The sequence below is a fragment of the Gigantopelta aegis genome, chromosome 8, assembly GCF_016097555.1.
Source record: "Gigantopelta aegis isolate Gae_Host chromosome 8, Gae_host_genome, whole genome shotgun sequence".
In the NCBI taxonomy this organism is placed as follows: Eukaryota; Metazoa; Mollusca; class Gastropoda; order Neomphalida; family Peltospiridae; genus Gigantopelta; species Gigantopelta aegis.
The window spans coordinates 8368427-8374505 of NC_054706.1; positions in this window are offsets into that span (position 1 = coordinate 8368427).

Genomic DNA, 6079 nt, shown 5'->3' on the forward strand with positions numbered 1-6079 from the left:
GGTCATTAAAGCAACCATTTCAATTTCGAGTGGATTTAGGGGTGTTGGTAAAACGCGGATCGGCCCGGATCACACCAGAACGGATAGGAATCAGATATCTAATGAATTAGATTTCTACACGTTGTATCATTTTAAAGGCTAAGTATTTTAATATAGTAGTTTAAAAAGCATTCCAACATAAGAAATTTTACTGTTTCCTCAGACCCATATATAGTCCTCATTTTAGTTTTTTTCTGTTCGGGTCTACTGATTAAAATCAAACTAAATTTAATATGCTACCTTTTGGTACCTTTTTTGGCATATTTCCTGGACCTGGAGATGGTAAGTCACCCCAACCTACCACCCCCCCCCCCCCCCCCCCCCCCCCCAACACACACACGCCCCGTCGTTTGAAGTCGCTATTTTAATAAAATACAGAAAATATGTTTGTGCAGGAAGGGGTTTTTGACGCCCAAAACCCTACCCCTGCACACGCGCTTGCGAGCTTTATAGTGTGACATAGTTAAAGTTGAAGCTTGTTTTGTTTAACGACACCACTGGAGCATATAGATCGAGTACTCTGACCGTAAGAGAGTAAGACGGACATTGGGACAGTTATAAATTATGCTGTCTCTCTCTCTGTCTCTCTCTCTCTCTCTCTCTCTCTCTCTCTCTCTCTCTCTCTCTCTCTCTCTCTCTCTCTCTCTCTCTCTCTCTCTATATATATATATATATATATATATATATATATATATATATATATATATGGAACACATTGATTGATTAATCGCCGACTATTGGATGTCAAACATTTGGTAATTCTGACTTACAGTCTTAGAGAGGAAACCCGCTACATTTGTCCATTAGTAGTGCTTGAGGGATATTTTATATGCACTTTCCCGGACCGGACACAACATACCACGGCCTTTGGTGTATCAGTCGTGGTGCACTAGTTGGGACGGGGAAAAACGGTCGTGGTCCACCGGTTGGGGCGGGAAAAAACAGTCGTGGTGCACTGGTTGGGACAGCATTGTGGTACCGCAGGGAATGAACATGCTGACAAGCTGGCAAAGGAGGGAAGCACATTGGAACAACCAAATCGTCCAATCTCCTTCAGAGAGACAAAAACCATACTTAAGAGAATGTTCCGATGCACCCACGCTACAACCAAGGATCCAATCCATTATCTGGAGAGATACCAAGAGACAACCATTTTTAGGCTAAGAAACGGTCACTGCCATCTCAGATCCCATATGTACCGCGTGAAACTGGCAGACACTGATGAATGTCCATGTCAAACAGGACCACAGATCACATCCTGCAATTCTGCCCCCTCTATGATGAAGCCAGGATAAAGCACTGGCCGAACAGAGCAACACAGGCTGTCAAGCTTTGGCGTTCCAAAGAAAACTTGACAGAGACAGCGTTTTTTATCACCACAACCGGACTCCAAATCTAAAGCATGATCAACTATAGCTTGAACGCAGAAGAAGAAGAAGGTTGGAACGGGGAAAAACAGTCCCGGTGCACTGGTTGGGACGTGAATAAACAGTCGTGGTACACTGGTTGGGACGGGGGAAAACAATCTGAGAATGAGTCCACTGAAATGATTTGATTCATCGACACAAACACCTAAGGCGACCACTCTGCTGAGTGTGGCACAATGAGACCCACACCTCGGGCGACCACTCTGCCGAGTGTGGCACAATGATACAAACACCTCAGGCGAACACTCTGCCGAGTGTGGCACAGTGAGACACACACCTCAGGCGAATACTCTGCCGAGTGTGGCACAATGAGACACACACCTCAGGCGAGCACTCTGCCGAGTGTGGCACAATGATACACACACCTCAGGCGAGCACTCTGCCGAGTGTGGCACAGTGAGACACACACCTCAGGCGAGCACTCTGCCGAGTGTGGCACAGTGAGACACACACCTCAGGCGAGCACTCTGCCGAGTGTGGCACAGTGAGACACACACCTCAGGCGAGCACTCTGCCGAGTGTAGCACAGTGAGACACACACCTCAGGCGAGCACTCTGCCGGGTGTGGCACAGTGACACACACCTCAAGCGAGCACTCTGCCGAGTGTGGCACAATGAGACACACACCTCAGGCGAGCACTCTGCCGAGTGTGGCACAGTGAGACACACACCTCAGGCGAGCACTCTGCCGAGTGTGGCACTATGAGACACACACCTCAGGCGAGCACTCTGCCGAGTGTGGCACAATAAGACGCACACCTCAGCTGAGTGTTGCACAATGAGACACACACCTCTCACTAAATCAAATTTAATTTAAACTTTGTTTGCAGAAAAGCAGAAAAAGAAGTGTGTTTGTTTTGTTTAACGACATCTCTAACATTTCGTAATTTTTATATATAGTCTCAGAGAGGATATAACCACCGACGGGGATCGATCCCAAATCGACAGCGCATCAAGCGAGCGATTTACCACTGGGCTACGGCCCGCCCCCAAAAGCTTAAACAAAATACCACGAGGTGTAAACAACAACGAAGTTGCTTTCTGCTTTCCCAGTGGTTCCTTCATTGTAGAATCGACTCTCTCGGTGGACCATTCTCTGATTGGGTTTTTCTCATCCCAACTAGTTCCCGACGACTGGTGTATCAAAGGCCATGATATGTCCTGTCCTGTCAGTGAGAAAGTGCACATAAAAGATCCCTTGCTGCTAATAGAAAAATGTAGCGGGTTTCCTTTCTAAGATTATATGTCGGAATTACCAAATGTTTGACATCAATAGCCGATTGGGGGGGGGGGGGGTAGCCCAGTGGTAATACGTACCGCTTGCCACTCCGTCTGGGATCGCTCCATGTTGGTGGGCCCATTGGGCTATTTCTCCCTCCAGCCAGTGCACCACGACTGGTATATCAAAGGTCGTGTTATGTGATATCCTGTCTGTGGGATGATACATATAAAAGATCCCTTGCTGCTAATCGAAAAGAGTAGCCCATGAAGTGGTGACAGCGAGATTCCTCTCGCAATATCTCTGTGGTCCCATATGTCCAACGCCATATAACCGAAAATAAAATTGTGTTGAGTGCGTCATTAAATAAAACATTTCCTTCCTTCCTTCTAATAGCCGATGGTTAATAAATCAATGTACTTAATGATGCAGTAAAAAACCCACCTAAACCAATAACAGCAGAAATCCTATGAAGACCATGAGTCAGAATTATTAAATGTTTGATATGCAATAGCTAATGATTAATAAATCAACGTGCTCTAGGTTTGTCGTTAGACAACACTGCCTGTCCCGTGTGAATAGTTCTGAAACAACCCTAGTAAGTAGACCAAAACGATACTGCCTGTCCTGTCCCGTGTGAATAGTTCTGAAACAACCCAGTAAGTAGACCAAAACGATACTGCCTGTCCTGTCCCGTGTGAATAGTTCTGAAACAACCCCAGTAAGTAGAAAAACGATAGTTCTCCCGTGTGAATAGTTCTGAACAACCTAGTAAGTAGACCAAAACGATAAGTAATAGTTCTGAAACAACCCTAGTAAGTAGACCAAGACAATACTGCCTGTCCTGTCCCGTGTGAATAGTTCTGAAATAACCTAGTAAGTAGACCAAAACGATACTGCCTGTCCCGTGTGGATAGTTCTGAAACAACCCCAGTAAGTAGACCAAAACGATACTGCCAGTCCCGTGTGAATAGTTCTGAAACAACCCCAGTAAGCAGACCAAAACGATACTGCCTGTCCTGTCCCGTGTGAATAGTTCTGAAACAACCCTAGTAAGTAGACCAAAACGATACTGCCTGTCCCGTGTGAATAGTTCTTCTGAATAGTTCAAACCTAGTAACCAAAACGATACTGCCTGTCCTGTCCCGTGTGAATAGTTCTGAAACAACCCCAGTAAGTAGACCAAAACGATACAGCCTGTCCCGTGTGAATAGTTCTGAAACAACCCCAGTAAGTAGACCAAAACGATACTGCCTGTCCCGTGTGAATAGTTCTGAAACAACCCCAGTAAGTAGACCAAAACGATACTGCCTGTCCTGTCCCGTGTGAATAGTTCTGAAACAACCCTAGTAAGTAGACCAAAACGATACTGCCTGTCCTGTCCCGTGTGAATAGTTCTGAAACAACCTAGTAAGTAGACCAAGACGATACTGCCTGTCCTGTCCCGTGTGAATAGTTCTGAAACAACCCCAGTAAGTAGACCAAAACGATACTGCCTGTCCTGTCCCGTGTGAATAGTTCTGAAACAACCCCAGTAAGTAGACCAAAACGATACAGCCTGTCCCGTGTGAATAGTTCTGAAACAACCCCAGTAAGTAGACCAAAACGATACTGCCTGTCCCGTGTGAATAGTTCTGAAACAACCCTAGTAAGTAGACCAAAACGATACTGCCTGTCCCGTGTGAATAGTTCTGAAACAACCCTAGTAAGTAGACCAAAACGATACTGCCTATCCTGTCCCGTGTGAATAGTTTTGAAACAACCCTAGTAAGTAGACCAAAACGATACTGCCTGTCCTGTCCCGTGTGAATAGTTCTGAAACAACCCTAGTAAGTAGACCAAAACGATACTGCCTGTCCCGTGTGAATAGTTCTGAATCAACCTAGTAAGTAGACCAAAACAATACTGCCTGTCCTGTCTAGTGTGGATAGTTTTGAAACAACCCTAGTAAGTAGACCAAAACGATACTGCCTATCCTGTCCCGTGTGAATAGTTTTGAAACAACCCTAGTAAGTAGACCAAAACGATACTGCCTGTCCCGTGTGAATAGTTCTGAAACAACCCTAGTAAGTAGACCAAAACGATACTGCCTGTCCCGTGTGAATAGTTCTGAAACAACCCTAGTAAGTAGACCAGTAAGTAGTACCAAAACGATACTGCCTGTCCCGTGTGAATAGTTCTGAAACAACCCTAGTAAGTAGACCAAAACGATACTGCCTGTCCCGTGTGAATGGTTCTGAAACACCCTAGTAAGTAGTCCAAAACGATACTGCCTGTCCCGTGTGAATAGTTCTGAAACAATCCTAGTAAGTAGACCAAAACGATACTGTCTGACCCGTGTGAATAGTTCTGAAACAACTCCAGTAAGTAGATCAAAACGACACTGCCTGTCCCGTCTGAATAGTTCTGAAACAACTCCAGTAAGTAGACTAAAACGATACTGCCCGTCCCATCTGCATAGTTCTGAAACAACCCTAGTAAGTAGACCAAAACGATACTGCCTGTCCCGTCTGAATAGTTCTGAAACAACCCTAGTAAGTAGACCAAAACCATACTGCCTGTCCCGTGTGAATAGTTCTTAAACAACCCAAGTAGACCAAAACAATACTGCCTGTCCCGTGTGAATAGTTCTGAAACAACTCCAGTAAGTATACCAAAACGATACTGCCTGTCCCGTGTGAATAGTTCTGAAACAACCCAAGTAAACCAAAACAATACTGCCTGTCCCGTGTGAATAGTTCTGAAACAACCTAGTAAGTAGACCAAAACGATACTTCCTGTCCTGTGTGAATAGTTCTGAAACAACCTAGTAAGTAGACCAAAACGATACTGCATGTCCTGTCCCGTGTGAATAGTTCTGAAACAACCCCAATAAGTAGACCAAAACGATACTGCCTGTCCTGTCCCGTGTGAATAGTTCTGAAACAACCTAGTATGTAGACCAAAACGATACTGCCTGTCCCGTGTGAATAGTTCTGAAACAACCCTAGTAAGTAGACCAAAACGATACTGCCTGTCCTGTCCCGTGTGAATAGTTCTGAACCAACCTAGTAAGTAGACCAAAACGATACTGCCTGTCCCGTGTGAATAGTTCTGAAACAACCCTAGTACATAAACCAAACCGATACTGCCTGTCCTGTCCCGTGTGAATAGTTCTGAACCAACCTAGTAAGTAGACCAAAACGATACTACCTGTCCCGTGTGAATAGTTCTGAAACAACCCCAGTAAGTAGACCAAAACGATACTGCCTGTCCCGTGTGAATAGTTCTGAAACAACCCTAGTACATAAACCAAACCGATACTGCATGTCCCGTGTGAATAGTTCTGAAACAACCTAGTAAGTAGACCAAAACGATACTGCCTGTCCTGTGTGAATAGTTCTGAAACAACCTA